At 45.3% G+C, this 21,417-nt stretch overlaps 1 protein-coding gene across 9 annotated transcripts in view; it reads left to right on the plus strand.

The window, feature by feature from the left end:
• Positions 1–21,417, plus strand: part of LARGE1 (LARGE xylosyl- and glucuronyltransferase 1) — a 534,909-nt gene that overhangs the window by 61,617 nt on the left and 451,875 nt on the right. The gene's annotated exons all lie outside the window — the stretch shown is intronic.

The following is a 21,417-nucleotide window of genomic DNA, read 5'->3' on the forward strand; positions in this document are numbered from 1 at the left end:
CTCAATTAACTTCTGCCCAAAATAGCTCTTATGCCAGATTTTCGGGTGGCATATTCTGATCCCCTACAGTGTGGATACACAGTTGTGGTGTAAACCTGCGTGGGAGTGGGAAAGTAGCTTCTCTCTAGTTTCAGAGCTCACGCTTTCGCCCATAAGTCTGGAGTTCTTCCTGGATTCAGTCCTTACGGAGGATGGCCCTAGATCCAGTTTGTTGTCAGAGAGGCAGCTTGTGGCAGAGAATCTGGAGGCTGGGAGCTCCCTGGTTCTACCGTGTAATTGCTGGCAGTCTCAGACATGTACCCTGACCTCTCCACGTCTCACTTGTCTCATTTCTGGACTGGGACAAGGATGCTAATTTCTCTTTGGCCTGTTCTTTTCTGGTCACCTCCTTCACTTCCTTCAAGTCTCTGTTTAAATTCCACATGGAGGAGGCTTCCTCTGGCCCCCCTGTTTATCGCTGCCCCGTTGCCCAGCGTTCCTGATCCCTTTTGCTCTGCTCTGCTCTTTCTGTTGTTTCTGTAGCACTTATCACCTTCTGACATACTGTAGGATTTATTTTTTTTAATGTATTATGTTTATTTTTAATTATCTCTTTCCCCCCATTGGGATGTAACCTCATTAAGGGTTGGGATCTTTATTTATTTTGCTCCTAGGCCCCCTTGAAATTGCCTGACCCAAACAGGTATTGTGAATAGTTGAACAAATTATGGAGAAAAGGAAAAACGTCGGCAATTTCTGACTGCTGTCACCTTGGAGCTGGCCTGGCTCTGACGGCTAGGCCCTGGTGTTTTCCTCTTGGATATGAAGAATTTCACAACACACTGACATGTGACAAGGTCGCTCTGTGATGGTGATAGAACAAGACGAAAACAAGACCGCTCCATAATCAAGACTGAGCACAGATTAAAAACAAGAACACTGTGCAGTCCACAAAAATGACCAAACATCCCCTCTCTCAGCTCACAGGAATGACTGCTCTTTCTTTATCAATTACAGCTACAGCCCTGCTCTGTTCCTCCTGCCTCCTTGGTAAAAGTTACAGAGATACCCGGTCCTAGAATTCCTGCTTTATGACAGCACTCGCCAGAGCAGACTACACGTCTTTGAACCCTCCTCCAAATCACTGAACAAGTCCAAAGTGTATAATGACCACCTCCTGACACCCTCTTACTGAGACACCTACGATTCTGGGTGGCATGGTTATAAACCCAACTTTATTTGACTAAAGGGGTGTAAGCGGGTGTTCCTGGTGGTCTTCGGTGGGAGGCTTCAGCATCATGTCTCATGGTGAATAAAGCTCCGTAACTGAGCATCACTATACAGCTGTGTAGGTTGTTGATACAGGTTGAATGATATTGAACAGATGTGTTATCTGCTGGGCCTGAATTTTCTGATCTACAAAATGAACCAGTTGACCAGATGACTCAGTAGGTTTCCGTGCAGTTGTCACATTCTGTAATGCCTGAGTGTTGCTAACTTAACTGTGTGTTAGACATTGTAAGAACTTTAAAAGAAGTAGAAGCAGGAGGTGGCATCTTAGAATTCCCTCCTGGGCAGCAGCGCTTACTTGCTGTGTCTCCCTGGGCAAGATACTGAACCTGAACTTCAGTTTTATTAACTGTAAAATTGTGATGATGTTAATTAATAATAATATTAATTATAATAATAATAGCATAAAATTTCCAAGCGCTTACTCTGTGTTACCTGAATCAAGCTCCCATTAATTCTCACAATAACCTTATGTGGTAAGTGCTGTTATTCCATTAAACAAGGGAGTCACAGAGAAGTTAAGTAACTTTCCTAAGATCACAAAGCTAAATGGTGTCTGAACTGGAATTCGAAGCTAGGTCTTTGACATATTAAGTCACATATTATTGTATTGTGACTTCCAAGCTCAAACTCTTAATCACAACACTTCAGTGAACGAGGTGGCTGCTGCTTAAGAAACATCCAGCAGGATTTAGTATGAACCCTGCATTAAAGGGTACACAGTTTAGTTTTTAATTTATTTTATTTTATTTATTTATTTATTTATTTATTTATTTATTTTTTGAGGAAGATTAGCCCTGAGCTAGCTACTGCCAATCCTCCTCTTTTTGCTGAGGAAGACTGGCCCTGAGCTAACATCCGTGCCCATCTTCCTCTACTTTCTATGTGGGACGCCTACCACAGCGAGGTGTACTAGCACTGCCATGTCTGCACCTGGGATCCAAACTGGTGAACCCCAGGCCAGCGAAGCGAAACGTGCGTACTTAACCGCTGCGCCACCGGGCTGGCCCCAGGGTGGAGTATTTTAATGACCCTTTAGGTAACATGTCGGGTCTCTGAAGCAAGAGTGTGTTGGGAGGGGCGTGCTGGAGGTGGGGTGGAATTCTGATAGTGAGGTGAGGGCCCCAAATCCAGCTGCTGCCTTTAAACCGTCTACCCTATCCCCTCCACTCTGAGTCAGCCTTAAATGGTCCAAGGTTTAAATTGGAAGATGTGCTAGCCAGATTATCCTTCCAAATAGGGTTATAAAATCTTCCTGTATTAGAGGGGAGAAGAGGTGCTGCTGTGGAATTTCACATGATGATGACGATGATGATGATACTGCCGTCTACCATTTATTAGGTGTTGTATGCCAGACACTGCATTTAGCATTTGCTGCATTCCCTCATTTAGCACTTCCAACAAATTCATTGCTAACCCCTTTGCAAATGAGGAAACTGAGGCAGAGAGGCTCAATTATCACCCACAATCACCAGGTCTGGTAGCCTAGATTCAAACTAGGTCCTTCTGACCTAGTCAGAATGTCTAAGATTCTGCTCCCTGGTTTCCTTACGGATAATCCTAGGATATGAGAGCTATTATCTAGAAGCATCATTTTTTAGACAGGAAAACAGAGTCTAAAAGAGGTGAGGTTTGAAGGCCATGTTGCTGCTGGTGGGGGGACCTGGGTTAGAGCCTCGATCTCCTCATCCTCAATCCACAGGGTTAATTTGCCTTTTACCTGATGGATTTAAATACGTGTGCTTGTGGCCCGTGTGGTTACTCCGACAGGAGTATGGGCCCCCTTTCTTTTTCAGTTGGAAAAGGTCTAGGGCTATAGAGCCAACCCGCTCATGCTCCCATCTACCCCTCCCTGCCGTGTGGCCTGGGACTTGTTATTTAGTCTCTTTATGCCTTTCTGTTTCCTCATGTGGAAAATTGAGATAACAACCATCCTTGCACCATGGGGTTGTAATAGGAATGAAAGGAATTGATATATTTAACACTCTTAACCCAATGCCTGGTACATAGTGAGTTATCAGTAAGCAATGCCTAATAATGTATTCCATCACTTGTTTGAAGGTTATAGTCCTAATGGGAGTCTGTTCCATGATGCTGGAGTTTCTGTCCTTGCACCCTAAGACCCATATCCCCCTGGGAATATGGATGCTGTTGAAGATGTTGGTGGGGTTGTGGATGGTGGGTGGAGAGGCACTGGTTCATGAAAAAATGACATTTGCTTGCCAGGCCCACCTTGCGGTTGGGGGCATCTGTGAAGTGGACCTGCCTGTTTGTCTGCTGGATCTGGAGTTTGGGAGACAGCTTTATCTTGATGCAGTATCCCATCCTGGGTGACTCAGGGAGGCAAAGACATTGCCTGGAGATCGAAATTGATGACACATCATTGCCCCTGGACCAGAAATGGCACAGGACATATCCTGCTCATCTTTTTATGCATGGTCCCTGTGACAGAGCAGGTGCTTGCTGAGTGAATGGGCCAGGAACTGTCCTCCATGATGGAGTCCAGATGAAGTAGATGGGGTGAGCAGGTGAAGAACACGGAAGCAGAGTGAGTGAAAAGGGGTGGGGGTGGGCTGGAGGAGAAAAGAGTTAGCCTTTATCATGCAGCAGATTTTTAAAATCCTTTTAGAAGCCCTAGAAGGTAGTGAATATGGTTCTCCAGTTAGGGGACCAGAAGAGGAGTCTCAGATAAGTTATTTGCCCAGGGCTAGTTAAGGATGGATTAAGTCCCTCTGGGATGAACCCAAGGGACTTGCCTTGAGTAATTAGTTGAATACTAGTTTATTCACAATGAGGGATCCTTAATTGTGAGTGGGCATGCCTTTGGTGAAACCACTAGGATTTATGGGCCCAGGCCCTGGCAGTATGGAAGGAGTGTTGGGTATCTGTCTTAATATGGCTTCAGGAATACCTCCCTTTCCCCAGGTACTCTTTCCTTCTCTTCCTTAATCCTGGAGGGAATGGTTATTACTCTGAGTGATTCAGTGGCTTGTGGGCGGTAGGGGAAAGGAGTAGAGCTGCTGGCCCCCTAAACATTTAACACCTGCTCTTTCTCCCACTGCCTCCTTGGGCTGTGAGCCTGGCTTAAAACCACTTAGCCGTCATCTTGTTTCCCTCCTTGTGTACTATATATTTCATATGTAAATACGTTTGTCATGAAAAATAGCGGGCGGCTGAGATGGACTGGGTGGCAGAATTTTGATGAGTTTTTTCCTGATAAGCACCCACTTGTGTGTACTCTGAGCTTTCACTGCAGATAGTAGCAGTAGCATCATTCTAGTAAAAAAAAAACCTCCAGGGGACGTCAAAAAAATCTGTGTTGCCTGATTTAGTTGTGACTGTTCCTGTCTGTGGCTTCTTTCATGGGACTATTAATTGACTTTAGGGAGTGGCTGCTTTTCACCACAAGAAGTTCCTCGGCATGAAGTGGAGCGGTGGAATTGATTGTTTGCAGTCCTTAAGACTCTGCTACATAGAAGCAGGCTGTTAATTCTTTAACCACCAGTTAGCATGAGTGGGGGCGGCAGGAATTACTGGTTTGATTATTGATCGGGGGCTATGGCTTATACTTAGGATATTTGCGGGAGGAGAAAACTGATGAATGAGTGAGTTAAGGCAGTAAAAGATGGAGTCATGCTGGTTTTTAGGCTGTTGTTTAAAAAAAAAAGACAAAATATAAAGTGGTGAAGAAGAGGATTTGCTTGACTCTTCCTAATTTATAATCTGAGAAGACAATCAGGAATTTTTAGAAGATTTAGGTCTGTCACCCAGCACATGTGGTGCAGCCCTGGAGGAGCCCGGTTGATAGTCCATCACTGCTCCTTAGAAATCCCCTGGGTTTAATAGTATCGCTTATTTATTCCGCAACTATTTATCAGTCAGCTACTATGTATAAAGCACTACTCTGGACAAATGCTAGGATGCAAACGAAATTGTTAGAATTTAAACGATGCTCAGTATAGTTAACATGTTAATTGTATCTTATTGAATTTAAATTTTTTAAGAATTAATAACCTCATGTTGTTAAATGAAAACTTTCAGAACAATAGTAGGGTTTAATACAATCTGGGTAAAAATCAAAAGATAGAACTTTGTATGTGTATGAAACATTTTGGAAGATAGATAAGAAGCTGAGAATAATCAGTTTAATGTAGAAAGTGGTAGTCAATGGCTGCCAGCAACACAAAAAGAGAAACAGCCAGATGTTATGCGCCTCCTAATCGAACTTGAATCTGGTCAAGACCCTTGATCTAGTTAACTATGAAATCACTTGAAATATAGAGAAAAGAAGTTCATGTTAAATGACAAACAGAGATGCAGTCATGAAAATCCAGGCCCTAGGAAACTACAGAAAAATGACTAACTTCTTCATCAAATTAATTGTAAGAGGGAAAAAATGATGGAGCAAAGACCTTGGATGTCAGATGATGTTAAGGAATTAATATTTTTTTTTCTTAGTGTGGTAATGAAATTGAGGCCTAGGATTTCAAAATCTTTATCTTTTAGATAGCTGTATTGAAATATTTTTGACTAGATGCTAGTGCATTGGGAATTTGCTTCAAAATAATCTTGGGGATATGGGAATGGGTCGGATAGAGATGAAACAAGACTGGCCATGACTTGATAATTGATGTTGGATCGTAGGTTTGTAAGGATTCTCTCTGGTTTTGAATAGGTTTGACTTTGGGTTTTGTTTTTTGTTTTTTTTTGAGCAAGATTAGCCCTGAGCTAACATCTGCTGCACATCCTCCTCTTTTGTGCTGAAGAAGATTGGCCTTGAGCTAACATCCGTACCCATCTTCTTCTACTTTATATGTGGGACGCCTGCCACAGCATGGCTTGACAAGCAGTGTATAGGTCTGCACCCGGGATCTGAACCAGCAAACCCCAGGCCGCCAAAGCAGAACGTGCGAACTTAACCGCTGTGCCACCGGGCCGGCCTGTTTGGCATTTTTTTAATAATAAAAGTTTTAAATAATAATCAATTTAGTCTATTTCTCATCCCTCCATATAGATGGGCATCGTGAGGTCCATTATAAGTAACATCCTGAAATAGTCCAACTTGATGTGATCTTAGAAGGATGATGTAGTTTGCTCACACCATTCCCTGAGTTTCCAGGATTCTGGGTTTCCGAGGGGGTAAGGAGGGATGTTCTTGTAGGTGGGGTTTCATGAATCCCACAAATGCGCCTCGATCACAGCAGCTCCTCCTGTATATCTTGGAGTTAACCCATAAGATTTCATTTGGAACAAAAAGGCGTTTTACTGCTTTAAAAAAAGATGTTGGGAAACCACCTCCTAATTTCGTAAACAAGGAAACTGACGCCCAGAGAGGGAAGGTGAGATACCCAGGTTCACACAGTAGGCAACTTGCAGAGCCCCAGACCTCTTGTTGGATATGCCTTGCACCACCCAGTCATGCTACTGGTTATCCTTTCCACCCCATGCCCAGGGTCCCTCTGCAGGTAGATCACCTGCATCCTGGATGCTAGTGCTGCTTTCCCCGAAGTGGAAGCTGGGCTGAAGTCAAGCACCTGCTGTGTGCACCAAGCTCCCGAACTGCTCTCTTACTGCACTCCTGGCCGAGTGCCTGTGCCAGGGAGCCTTGTAGCAGGAGGAAGACATTGAATTTGGGAAATGAACAGTCCCGTCGAGACTCTCCATGAGCTGGACAGCCTGTATTTTGAACACTTAATCATTTTTCATGCTTGTTTCACCTGCTGCTCATCTTCATTTACCTTCGCTAAAACCTAGGAGCCTCAGAGGGACTCGAGATGCCCTGTCCTTCAGAGCCAGGTACATGGGGGACCGTGACTAGAATCCAGGTGTGTAGGACTGTTTCTGTAAATTGAAGGTTTCTCTTCCCCCTTATCCAGATCCACACCTTGGAAAAGCAGGGAACAGGTAAACTGGGAGAATGAGGGACAGTGGCCACGATAGACTGTTGGAGCTTCGAGTCGCTTGTGCATATATCTCTTATGTTAGTGTTAGACCAGTAGCCCTTAAACTTTTGTTATTGCCCCCAAAACTGCAGGATAAAGCTTATTCTCTCAGGAACATTTTGGTAGTGATTTGGTCAGTTTGGGGATGTGAGAGGGTCTGGGGTCGTGGTGGGCCATGTGAGGAGGGGGGTGGTAGTGAATTTGGGTACAGTTTGATTAAACCCCCATAAAAACCTTTGATCTCCCTGAGACCTCACCCCTTTGCCCCCTGCTTACCTCTGTTAAGATCTTTTTTAGTCTCTTAGTTTGAGTCAGAACAAGGCTGTTTAGTTAATTAAGGAGTATACTCAGAACAGGGCTCAGGACTCCACCGTCCACTGGAGGCATAATTAGTCATTTTTTTTTTTTAAGATTTTATTTTTTCCTTTTTCCCCCCAAAACCCCCCTGTACACAGTTGTATATTCTTCGTTGTGGGTCCTTCTAGTTGTGACATGTGGGACACCGCCTCAGCGTGGCTTGATGAGCAGTGCCATGTCTGAGCCCAGGATTTGAACCAATGAAACACTGGGCAGCCTGCAGCGGAGCACGCGAACTTAACCACTCGGCCACGGGGCCAGCCCATAATTGGTAATTTTAATCTTTACTGAGTGCCTGCTGTATGCTCTGACTCTAGGTTACAGGGATGACTGAGACCCAGTACCTACTCAAAGGTGCATAGTCTAATAATTTAATGAAAACGCAGAAGAGCTGAATTTTATTGTCTTCGCTCCTTGCCAGGCATCATGCTAATGTTTACCTGTGTGTGGTCATTTAGTCCATGCAGAAAACCGTGAAGGAGAGCTACCACTGAGAACCTCATTTTACAGATGGGGCACTGAGCTGAGAGAGGTCATGGAGCCTAGTAGTAAGTGCTAGAGGCAGGATTTGACAAAGGCAGCTGTCTCCAGAATGCTCAGTCTCTCCATAGCTTACCACCACGCTCTACTGCCTTCCACTGTGGAGGGGACAGGCTTGTGACAGTATGGTGAACACGGCCACAGAAATATGCATAAACATGGAGATGGTGGAAAAGCAGAGTTGACCCACGCTCATGAGTCAGGAGCAGAGAAGGGAAAATTGGCGAAGGCCTCAGAGAAGAGGTGAAACCTGGGCTGGATTTTGGGGACGAGAGGAGTCTACCGGTCATGCTATGAGTGGAAATTCTGGACCAAAGGAGCAGCCCTTGCAGGAGTCCAGAGGCACAAACAGATGCCTTATTTGGAGAATGGCAGGTGGTTGGTTTGTGCCGGGGTAGAAAATGCAAGTGGGAGAGAGCAATCAATGACATGCTGGAGGTATTCTCAAGGGCAACATCTGTGCTGCTTTCCAATTCAGTAGCCACTGGCCACATGTGGCTACTTTAATTAATACTTTAATTAAAATAAAATAAAATACAGAATTCGGTTCCTAGTCTTCACAGCCCCATGCAGCTAGGGGCTACGATATCAGCAGACATCACAGATGTAGAACATTTACTCCATTGCAGAAAGTTCTGTTGGACAGTGCTGGGCCAAATCATTTCCTTATTTGGCACACACCTGGCAGGCTGCACCTGGTGCTCTGTGTCACCTGCATGTGTCAGATTTCGAAGGGTTTGTTTCATTTTGGGGGAAATAGCATGTGTTGGCTGCCCAGGCCTGCAGTGGAGGGGCAGGCGGATTGTATGTGCAGTTAGAGAAAAAGCAGAGCACGATTTCTCAAAAGAGGAATGTTGGTAACTTTTTTTTTTTCTTGCTGCTCAGATCGATATATGAAAATCCCAGGAAATATGTCATTTTCCCTCTAAGCCAGCAGAGCTACTAGTTTCATTAAAAAGGCCACGGCAAATCTATTTTTAATTTTATTTTTTATTTGAAGAAAGCCCTACTGCTTGCGATTCTAATCTGTAACTGAATAATGGCTGTCATTTTAGAGTTGCAAACAGCCAGTGCAATAGCCTGCATGGAGGGTCCTTTGTCATAAATAGGATTCAGTGCTTTCTATTAGGATAGGGACAAAAACAGGTCAAAGAGCATTTCCTTTTTACGTTGGAGTCCAATGTTCTGACTTTCCAGATGGTGAGGAACCATTTAAAACTATAAAGGGATTTTGATTTAGATAATGGCCACCTTGTTTAATTTTACAAAATTTATGTTTTGGAAAAGGAACTTGGCTTTCTTGAAAGTTCTATAGGCGGTTGATCAATATGTTAGAATGTTACTGGTGACCGAGAGATTCAGTTCGGATGGCTTAAAACACTTTGCTGCTATTTTTAGAGCCCTTGGTGTCAGAAGATTTGTACTTGAGTCCTTCCTGATTTTGTCTCTCAGGACCTGTGTGACTTTGGGCAAGTCACATGGCCTGTAGTGGGTACCTCTTGGTTTTCCGACGCAGCCTTTATTCACGCTGTTCAGTTTTTCTCTGGAAGTCCACCCTTTAGTCCGTGAACTTTGGTGGAGATAATGCTGTTTGTGACTTTAGGGCGAAACATATGACTCAGATTATCCCTTACCACAGTGACTTGGTGGGGGCACATGGCCTAGTCAGAGCCAATGAGATGATGGGACTTTCGCATAGACTGTGGAAAGAGGTATGTTCTTCTCCACTGGCCTGGACCTTGGAGGACGTGACTGTGCACGTCCCAGCTGCACCTACCCAGCTGCTGTTCTCTCTCCATGGCTTGGCGTCTGGGAATGAAGTCAATATGGATAAGAGCAGAGCTGAGAAATGGAGAGAGGCCGGCTCATCCATTGGATCTCAATCAAACCTTGCATGAGGGCAGCTCAACCCTTGAACTTTGCAGATTATCAGACACTAAATTCTGTGTTTTGTTGAGACTAGTTAGTTTCTCTTTCGCTTGCAACTGGCAAAGCCCCCTTGCCATCTCCGTGAGACTTGCTTTTACACATTTATAAGAGGAAAAAACGATGAGAATATCTGTCCACTACATAGGAAGGTAATATACAGAAACATTTCCAGAGCAGTAAAACCATGCTCAGATATTAGAGATTTGCAAAGGAAAAAGATGCTAGAATGTTTCAAACCAAACTTTGACTTTTTTCTTGTTAGACAAGGAGCAACAACCTAGTTTCACATATCAAAGCCTGCAGAAGAGATTAGACTCCATTATAACACTCTCAGAATTTTTCCAAAGTGAGTTGGCCTCCAGAATAATTTTAAATGAATATATGTAAAAGCAGTACTTAAGAACGGGGAGTAAAACTGCAAAGGATTCTTTATTTTTAGGACCATTTTTGTTTTTCTGAACTAGATCCTTTTTTTAGTGTATGTGGCCTCTATTAATTTTTCTAGGTTTTTAAGTAGCAGCTGTCCATTTTGGGTATGCCTATTGGGTGCAGTGTTAGCTGTTTTGCATATGATATCATTAAATTGAATAATTTTGGGGCCGGCCCCGTGGCCAAGTGGTTAAGTTCGTGCTCTCCGCTTCGGCGGCTCAGGGTTTCACCAGTTCGAATCCTGGGCGCAGACATGACACTGCTCATCAAGCCATGCTGAGGTGGCATCCCATATGCCACAACTAGAAGGACCCACAACTAAAAATATATGACTATGTACCAGGGGGCTTTGGGGAGAAAAAGGAAAAATAAAATCTTTAAATTGAATAATTTTATATTAAATAAGAAGTAGGATAGAATCCCAAACGTCATCAGTATGGATGGGGGTTTCCCACATATATTTTTCTCTTGGTTTGTATCATCTGTTACCTTCTGCAATTCAGGGGCATTTTAGAGGTGTGTTCTCTAATGATCTGGCCTGTAGATCATTTCATAATGATTTCAGAATCCGTAAGTGACTGGAATGAGCAGAGTTTTATGGCATATGCAGCAGAAAGAGCATGCTAAAGCTTTAAGGTTAGGCAGATCTGGGTTTGAAACCCAGAGCCCACACTCCCTGGGTCTAGGGAAAAAAAGGAAGAATCCTGGTTCCCTAGAGTGGTGGGTGTCTCGTGAAGATTATGCGAGGTGATGTGTGTGAAGATCCCTCCCACCGAGGAGGTAGTCAGTAATCACTTTTCTTATTTTTTTATTCATGTAAATGAGATATTTTAAAGCAGTGAGTCTGGCTCTAGGGAAATTAAGAATTTCATTAGGGAATCAATTCGTCCCTGTAGCATTCATCTTTTAATTTTTTAAGCTACTAAATCTTATTGTTTTGTTTTTGTGATCTGAACAACTTTTGGTAGAATGATGAGAATGTTCTCTGTTTAGGCATGCTCAAATAATTTATTTGTTCAATCATTTATTCATTCATTCCACAAATTATAATGAGGATGTTCTCTGCCAGGTATGAAGGAAACATCTTTTTCCTCTCCTAAGTCATTTCTTGACTTTCTGGTAGGTCTGTGGACTGGGCTGTTTCTGAAGCTGATGTTTAGGTAAAAGTGGAGTTTTCCAGCAAAAATCCCATGGTTGCTCCCTCTCTGGGGATAGATTTTTCTGTCGTGGAAGTGGTCCATCCCTTTCATTTTTCTTTCCCTGATGCAAATAAGAATGTGGAGAGCTGTCATGGGGAAGATGGCCTGGATAGATCCTGCAGAGGCCCCACTGGGGAGACCCAGGAGCTCTGGGGAGAGTCACAGGGAGAAGGTGAGCTCCCTCCGTCAGAACTGCCCGCAGCTGGAGCTGTCCGCCAGCGGGATGGGCTGCTCCAGAAAGCACTTGAGGTCTCCCGCCAGAGGGGTTTGATCAGAGACCGGAAGGAGAGTTTTTAACAAACTTGATTTGAATCCTACTGGTTCTCGGAGTCACTGAAGATTGAGTAGAGGGGATTCCAGCAGCTTTAGTCCCAACGTAGAATGTCAGGAGGACCTTGGTGTTCAGACCATAGGATGAGAGACGGCAATGCGGAGTGGTCCAGAGCAGGGATGGGAGGTGGGGTGGCCCACCCCCGTTTTCGTATAGCCCATGGGCTAAGAATGCCTTTTACATTTTTCCGTGGTCCAAAAAAAATGAATACTATCTCGTGACGTGGAAATTCCATGAAATTAAAATTTCAGTGCCCGTAAATAAAGTTTTGTTGGCACGCAACCACACCCATTCATTTACCATTGTCTGTGGCTGCTTTCTACTACAATGGCAGAGTTGAGTATTTGCAACAGAGACTATACGGTCCCAAGGACTAAAGTGTTTGCTATCTGACCTTCTACATAAAAAGTCTGCTGGTCCCTGTCCTAAAGCTGAGCTTCCTGACTCTTCTTGCCCTGAAGCTTCGTGGAAGTGATAACGTTTGCCCAGCACGCTGGGAGAAGTGGCAGATAACCTTCTGGCCCAGGGCTGAGGGAGCAGAGCCTCAGTATGCCTGAAATCCTCATTCAGGGACCGCTCTGGGAGAAGCTTCAGTCCCACCTGTGGCTGTCTGATGCAGATGCTCTCACCTGGGTCGGCTCTTCTGCAGCTTCCCCGAAGATGCGTCAGGACTCAGATGTTCATAGTCCTCTAAGTAACTGGCTTCCACAAACTTTTTCTTCTTTTCCAGGTTTTTTTTTAAATTGAGATCATAATAGTTTCTAACATTGTGAAATTTCAGTTGCACATTATTATTTGTCCGTCACCATATATATGTGCCCCTTTACCCCTTATGCCCACCCCCACCCCCCTTCCCCTCTGGTAACCACTAATCTGTTCTCTTTGTCCATGTGTTTGTTTATTTCCACATATGAGTGAAATCATATGTTGTTTGTCTTGTTCTGTCTGGCTTATCTCGCTTAACATAATACCCTCAGGGTCCGTCCATGTGGTTGTGAGTGGGATGATTTTATCCTTTTTTATGGCTGAGTTGTATTCCATTGTCTATATATACCACATATTTTTTATCCAATCATCAGTTGATGGGCACTTGGGTTGCCTCCACGTCTTGGCTATTGTGGATAATGCTGCAATGAACATAGGGGTGCATAAGTCTCTTTGTAATGTTGATTTCAAGTTCTTTGGATAAATACCCAGTAGTGGGATAGCTGGGTTGTATGGTATTTTGATTTTTAATTTTTTGAGAAATCTGCATACTCTTTTCCATGGTGGCTGCACCAGTTTGCATTCCCACCAGCAGTGTATGAGGGTTCCCTTTTCTCTACATCCTCTCCAATATTTGTTTTTTTTTGTCTTGGTGATTATAGCCATTCTGACAGGTATAAGGTGATATCTCATTGTAGTTTGGATTTGCGTTTCCCTGAGGATTAGGGATGTTGAACATCTTTTCATATGCCTATTGACCATCTGTATATCTTCTTTGGAAAAATGTCAGTTCATATCCTCTGCCCAATTTTTGATCAGGTTGTTTGTTTTTTTGTTGTTGAGTTGTGTGAGTTCTTTATATATTTTAGAGATTAATCCCTCGTCAGATATGCGATTTGCAAATATTTTCTCCCAGTTGGTGAGTTGTCTTTTCGTTTTGTTCCTGGTTTCCTTTGCCTTGCAGAAGCTCTTTAGTCTGATGTAGTGCCACTTGTTTATTTTTTCTTTTGTTTCCCTTGACCAACTAGGCATGATATTTGAAAAGATTCTTCTAAGACCAATGTCAAAGAGTGTACTGCCTGTATTTTCTTCTAGGAGGTTTATGGTTTCAGGTCTTACCTTCAGGTCTTTAATCCATTTTGACTTAATTTTTGTTTCATAAACCTTTGTACAGCTTACAGATGCTTTTCATTTACACTGCTATCTTTTCCTCTTTGTTCTCATTCTGTAGTCTTGCCTTTCACACTCCATTTGGTCCTGGTCTTCCATTTGAGATAGCCTTTCTTGAAGGTGTTACGGGCAGGTGTAAAAGTGTTTGTTGTGAAGAAATTCATAATGTGGTTGGGGAAACAGGACTTATATATATGGAATACAGGGTATTACAAAGACTCTGTGCCTTTGGCATGTTGTCATGGGATCTGCCACATCCCCAACACGTGCTAAGGGACATGGCCTCGCCCTTGTTGATGGGGCTGTCCTAGGAATCTGTGCTCGTTGGTTTAAGAGTGGGCAGCTGGCGTACTGGCCATGCCAGAGTCTGGGCAGCATCCTTTGTAGCGGCCTAGTATAAGAACCTGTATCCTGATGTGATAATGGTGATGAGTTTTGTGCATCTTTTGAGAATCTAGACTAGAAATATAGAGAGAACCAGCCACTTAGGAGCAGGAGAAGAAGCAGAGAGAGGAAGTCATTCATGTGGTAAATAGTTATGGTGTCCCTCCTATGGATGAGACATTCTTCTGGGGACATGAGGAACCAAGTCCCTGCCTTCTTGGATGTTATATTCTAGGGTAAGGAAATGCAGAAAAATGTTTGTTTGTTTGTTTTTTTAAAAAAGATGAATACTTTGAAGGAAATAATCCAGTTTGATGGTCTAGAGAGTTGGTGGTAGAAGGGAAAGCTTAGGTGGTTAGGGAGGGCCTGCCAATTTGGGGACAGCTGAAGGCTGTGATAAAGCTGCTATGCAAAGACAGGACAGTAGAGAATTCTAGGCCAAGGGAACAGCAAGTGCAAAGGTCCTGAGGTGCAAGCAGAGTTGGCTTGTTCAAAGGACAGAGAAAAGCCTCTGTGGCTGACATGTAGTGGAGGGACATGAGGTTGGAGAAGGCAGGGCCAGATCTTATAGACACACGGAGCAGCTGAATCAGCTCCTGGCAGAGCCCACACTCTCCCATCTGAGGTCCCTCGTGCTGCCTGGAATCTAGCTGCTGGCTCTATATCGCTTGGTTGGACTGCAGTTGCTGTTCTGGGGTTCATGGGAGGGCCCCTCTCCCTTTCTGTCCTCAAAGTGTCGACTGTAAACTGCTATTATCTGAGCTGGTTTCAGTCAGACTCTAATCATAGCCAGCGCTTATCAGGTGCCAGGCCTGTCCTCACCCTCTACATGAATTAACTCATTTTTTCCCAGTGAGGTAGATGATATAATCATCCGCATTTTACACATTGAGAACCTGAGTCACAGAGAGGTTAAGTTATTGGTGTCAAGTCACCAGCTAAGAAGTGGGAGAGCTGAGGTTTGAACCCAGGTGGCTTGATTCTGAAGCTTGAACTCTTCCCTGCCCTTGGCTGCCACTTGATCTAAAGAGCACAACTGAGATACCTCACTGTGGAGCTGGGCATGGAGTGGAACTTGGTGGTGATAGAGGGAACACTGAATTATAGATAGGTGTAGACGGGTCAGATTGATCCTGGCCTGGTGCAGGATTAGCAGAGGTGGTAGGGGTTCATGGTGTGCAAGAAGCAGAAGGTGGACAGAAAGATAAGACAAAGCTTGTACTTGGTCTTGTTGGCCAAGAGGAGCCTTCTGTTTTTCCAGCATGGACTGTAATAGGGAGACTAACACTTGGTTGGCCCCACTGCATGCCAGGCGTTTGTTATTTTACTAACCCTCCCAACAACTCTGTGAGGAGGTGGCCTTGATCCTGAGTTACTGGGGAGACACCATGCATGGAGCGCTAGGGAGTTCTGCCAAGGTCACCTAGCAAGTAGGGCACAGAGCCAAGATGTGAAGTTTTGAGCCATCTGCCTCTATTGTCTTTCCTTCCATCACACCAACACCTCTGTCCAGCCTGCAGGAAGCAAGCTAAACAAGAGGAGTGAGCTAGACCCCACACTAGTCATTGTCAACCTTTCCTGGCTGTGGATCCCTTTGAGAGGCTATTAAAATGTGCCCTAGTCCCCAAAGGTGTTCATTGGCACATGTGTGTGCACACACACGGTTTTGCATGCAAATTGAAGGACTTGACTGATCCCTCCTGTGGGTCCAGAACCCTGTTCCTGGTTTTGCAAAGTCAGGCCGGACCAGGGCTAACACAGTTGGGAGGAGAAGGAATGGAATGATTCCTCACTGCTGGCCTTATCCAGATCTTTCTCTCCAATAAGCAGTGATGTCGTTCACCTAAATAGCATTTCTTGAGCATCTAGTAGGTGTCAGGTCTGGGCCGAGAGCTTACATGCATGATTTCATTTCAATGTCCCTGTAATGCTGTGTTGTGGGTATTACGATTTCCTCTATTTTAAAGATAATAGAGCAAAGCTTAAGTTGGAGGGATTTCTCCGTGCCAGGTGGGCTGCAGAACCTGGATTCTAACTTAGCTCCTAGTTGTACTGACCCTCAAAGTGGTCAGGGCTGCCGTTAGTGCCAGCATGTTCTTAGCATCAGTAAACCAGGGCTTGTATTCATTCCCAGCTCCTCAAATGTCATTGCTCACCTGCCTCTGTGAGGCAGCTCAGATGCACGAGCCTGGGGATGCTATTGAATTTCTGGCTCTGTCTTGAATGCCATCCGATGCATTAATTAATGTGATTGTGACAGCACCTCACCCTCGTGGAGGGTTGTAGAAATGTGAAGTCCTTGCATCCTCTGTTGCAGGTGGCAGTGCAGTTAATCCCTGTTGGGACAGCTCTGAGCCTTCCAGGGGGTTGACAATCATTGGGGGTTTGCATGGACTTGCCTACCATTACAGACCCCAAAGTGCAGAACTGTAAATGAAAAAACACTTAAAGATGCCACATATTACGTAAATGCTTCTCTAGCAGTGAAATATTATGCCAACATAAAACCTTTCTAAACATGTAATAGTAATTTATGCATAAGCCCCAGCTATAAAGTGAAATTCAGCTCCATCCAGTTTTGCAAGAATTTTCCCTGGCGGAGAATGCTAGCTATTGTGTGAATTCTCATCTGGGTGAAGAAAAACAAAATCCATTTCCCTGAGCGTGGTTATTCTTTGAAATAGCTTCGGCCTCAAACTTTAGAGGGAAAAATTCTCCTGCATAGAGAATGTTAACTGTATCATTTCTAGAGCTGTAGCTGTGTTGCTGAGGCATATTAACATGATAGAAACTTCTGTGCATGGCTTCTGACTTGCCCCTGCCTGATTCTTTCATTTACTTAGAGAAGAGGGGAATGAAAGAGCAACGCTTTTTTTCTCCAGCCCTTGTTCTTTGAATATGCACTTTATGGTTTAGCTTTTTTAAAAGAAAACTTTGATTGTTTGGCTTAAATGTTTATAGTAAAAACTATAGACCAGTAGGGGGAAAATTACTCATATTTTCAGCAATCTCCAGTTATTTCTAAATATGGATTTTTATATTTATTTGATGATGGTTATCATTTATCTCCCCCTTTAGTCATAAGCTCCATGAGAGAAGGGACACATCATTTAGGATCCTTAGCCCCTTACAAAGATCGTAGTACACAGTAGATACTCAATAAATGCTTTTGAGTAAGTGTCAAATCCTTAGGAAGTCGTGGAAGGAGCCAGGCTTCATTCTCTTGAATCCCAGCTTTACCATTTAGGGGCTGAGTGGCTCCGGCAGGTCCGCGACTTCCAGTGTTCTCATGGTAAAATGGCAATAATCACGCGTCAAGCTGATCTCACGGGGTGCGTTACTTCGTTAGGACTGCCGTTACAAAGGGCCACAAACTGGGTAGCTTAAAAACCAGAAATTCATTTTCTCACCGTTCTGGAGGCTGGAAGTAGGTCAGGACATCTTCAGCGTTGTTTCTTCCGAGGCCTCTCTCCTCAGCTTGTAGATGGCTGTTTTCTCTTTGCGTCTTCACCTGGTCGTCCCTCTGTGTGTGTCTGTGTCCTCGTCTCTTCTTCTTATAAGGACACCAGGCATAGTGGAGCACCCTAGTGATGTCATTGAACCTTAACGACTTCTTTAAAGACCCTCTCTCCAAATACAGTTGCATTCTCAGGTCCTGGGAGTTAGGGTTCCAACATATGAATTTGCAGGGGGAGGGTGGCGGGGGGGAAAACAATTCGGCTCAGAACACGGGGTTACTGATTTGATTATACTTTGTAATTGGCAAAGTGCTATTCACATGTTTAGATGTTACGGAGGAGCTTAAAGTCTAAGTGAGGAGATAATATAATTAACAATGTAAAAGTCAACTTGTTCTACGGTCTAATAGATTCCGAGCTCCTTGGCGAGAATGGGGCTTTTGGGGTTCTGGAGAAGACCTCATCCCACCCCCACACTGGGACATAGGGGAGTTCTCCGGAATGTGTTTTCCACTTGAAGGTACATGTGTGCTCTGAGACTTACTGAATCAGTGCGGCCTGTGTTTACCCACCTGAGGGCAGAGGCCATGCCTCGGACACTTCATGGTGCCTGCCAGGCCCTGTCTGGCCTGGTCCATCAACAATGGTCTAACAACTGTTAGCAGTTATTGAATGCTTACTGTATGCCAGGCACAGTTCCAGGTGGGCCCCAGTCTGGAGTTTCAGTAAACTCCCCCAAGATCACACAGCATGAGCTGGATTCTGGATTTGAACCCAGTGAGGATGCTCTAGGCTGGGTACTCTTGCTGAGCTATACTGGGTCCAGTGAGGATGCTCTAGGCTGGGTACTCTTGCTGAGCTATACTGGATCCAGTGAGGATCCTCTAGGCTGGGTATTCTTGCTGAGCTGTACTGGATCCAGTGAGGATGCTCTGGGCGGGGTACTCTTGCTGAGCTATACTGGATCCAGTGAAGATGTCCTCCTGGATGCTTAGCCTTACTGGTCTCAGGCCACAGGTTAGTGGGTGCTAAGCCTGGTGGCAGCTGGAAACACCCAGGAGCAAGTCTAGGGTTGCAGCTCACCTGGTTTATGCCCTTTGGGGGGGTCCAACCTGTCCCCAGCTGTCTGCAGTTGACTGAGCTTAAATGCCCTTCCAGAAAGCTTGGAGCTCTGGCTCTGGTTCCTGCCTCACTTGGTCACCAACCTCACTTCTGTTAAGCCTTGAGTTTGCCACGGTCCCTCTGGTTGTGTCTTTGACCTCTGGACGCCCCATCCCTCTCAATTCTTTTCCTGACCTATTTTGTCTCTTAGGTCTTGGTGTGTATTTGGCTTGGGCTTTGCTGTCTAGACTTATGTCTGATCCGTGCATGAGGGTGGAAGATGGCAGTAGGCCCCCAGTGCCTCTAGAGTCAGAGCTCTGGGAGGTGGGGTGTGGGCCCTCAGGGAGTGTGGTCATTATGGTAGGTGCTGGGACTCATGGTGCTCTGGTAGGGAAAGCACAGCATTATGGGACCCCAGGAAAAGGGCCACAGACTCGAGGCTTCCAGGGGCGGTATTTGATTCCAGAATCCAGAAAACTGAATTGGAGTTAGCCAGATGCAAAAAGGAGTAAGGGCCTTCCGGGCAGTGGGAGCTGCAGGAACAGGAGGGTAAGAAACTTTTGAGGTGCGTGAAGGGGGTGTTGTTTGAAATCTCTGCCCACCGGTTCCTGGAAGCCTGGGATCTGGGGAGGTGAGGTGGCTTTCCGGGGCTTATGCCTGGGCCAGGTTGGGAGGGGCTTTGTGTGCAAGCCAAGTGGCTTGAATGTTATCCTCTTTGGGGCCCAAGGCAGTGTGCACATGTGTGCATGTGTGCGCGCGTGTGTGGTACGTGTGCATGTGTTTTGTGAGTCCTCTGCCCTGTAGATTCCACTTTTCCCTGGTGGTGTGCTTGTGCCCAAGAGTGAAAGGGATCTGGGACTTGAATGTGAAGGCTGGGGGCTGGGCATGAAGCCACTAAGAGAAGAGAGAGACATACGTGTGAGTTCTCGTTCAATGATCTTGTTTTAAACTTAAAAATACTTTTCCAACAGCTCATTCCAGGGGGCCGTTGTCAGCCCTGAGCATGCTCCTGTGGACGCCAGGGGCCACTGGCGGCCTCAGGCAGGCATCAGGTCCTGGGGCAGCAACGAGTCAGCTGCTACTGAGCTTCCCGGCCACCCTCAATGCCACTCTCTCCCCACCTCACTCGGCATCTTTTCAGCTCTCCAGACCTGTCTCCCTGTCTTCAGTTGTGTTACTGGAGGAAAGGAAAGGAGAAGCACAGGACCGGTGCTCATATGCATTTGAAGATTGAATACATTTTCACAAAACTCTTCTCTTAATGAAGTTTTTTGTCATTCCTTTGCTCTGTGTGTCCCCAGAATCTCTGCCAACACATGGGCAATATTGTTGTCACCACCATTACAATTGCCACTACTGTGTTCATCAGCACCACCAGCACCAGCATCACCACCAGCACCAGCATCACCACCACCACCACCACCATCATCATCATCATCATCATCATGTCATCCTCTCTGGCCTCTAGAATGATTGTGCTCACCAGCACTTGTTCTTTATGTTTGACATCAATGAATTCATTTAACTCTCCTAACAACCCTGGGAGTGAGTTACTTGTTGCCATCTTCATTTTACCTGTGAGGAAACTGAGGCATGGAGATGTTACATAAGTTGTCCAAGATCAGACGGCTGATAAGTGGCAGAGGTAGAATTCAAAACCAGGCCATCTGGCCCCAGCGTGAACCGTTGCTGCCTCTCACAGAGGAAACATGTCCCTGACAGTGTCTTCCCCGTAAAGGGGAGAGAAGGAAGAGCCGCCCAGCAGGGCAGCCAGCTCCCTCTGCCTCAGCATCTGCATGGTGTTGGGTTCCTCTTCTCCCTAGAGCTCTCCTGAGTTTTAGGTTCTAATCAAGGGTGGTCAGCACTTGCTCACGGAAATTGATTAAGCCGGACAGTCTCTTTCTGTAAACTTCAGAGATGAGGACAGAGTGGCTGTGGGTCTCAGGCCTTGAGAGTTGGAGCAGACACCCTTTGCTTTAATAAATGAGCCAAAAGCGTCATTGGCTCCCAGCCCGAAGGACCTTGTTGACTGATGGGCAAATGGTATGTTACATCTGTCATGGTGGCAGCGTTCCTCCCCTGCCCAAGGCCGTTATCTTCCCAAAGTACCTTTGCTCAGAGTTTCTCCATTTCCTCCCTTCCTGGGCCAGTCTTCTGGAAGCCCTCTAGCAGGGGCCTTGCCTGCCTCAGGCCTTTGCCCTCGGGAAGGTGGTTTCCTCTCAGGAAGTCTGGAAGCTCCTTGGCTCAGGAGGAGTTAAGTCCAGCCAGGCTGCCTCCTGGGAACCTGTCCCCCTGGATCACTGTTGGTTTTAATCTTCATTATCTTGAATGACAATGCTGTCAGCACCCGGGAGGGGTCCTTGAGCAGCCAGATGGTGGCTGGATTTTTCTGCCAGTCATCAGTTTTCATCTGAGTGCAGTGCAGGTGCAGGAGGAGGTGTTTCTGAGTACTCCCACAAACTTCCACTGTTCTAGTAGATTCCTCCAGGAACCCTTACAGGGACTCTTAAGGCTGGGGGGAATTCCAGAGAGGCAAGGTGGTAGATTCATTCATTTAATAAATATTAATTGAGCACCTGCTATGTGGCGGGACCTACACTAGG

The sequence above is a fragment of the Equus quagga genome, chromosome 19 (assembly GCF_021613505.1).
Source record: "Equus quagga isolate Etosha38 chromosome 19, UCLA_HA_Equagga_1.0, whole genome shotgun sequence".
In the NCBI taxonomy this organism is placed as follows: domain Eukaryota; kingdom Metazoa; phylum Chordata; class Mammalia; order Perissodactyla; family Equidae; genus Equus; species Equus quagga.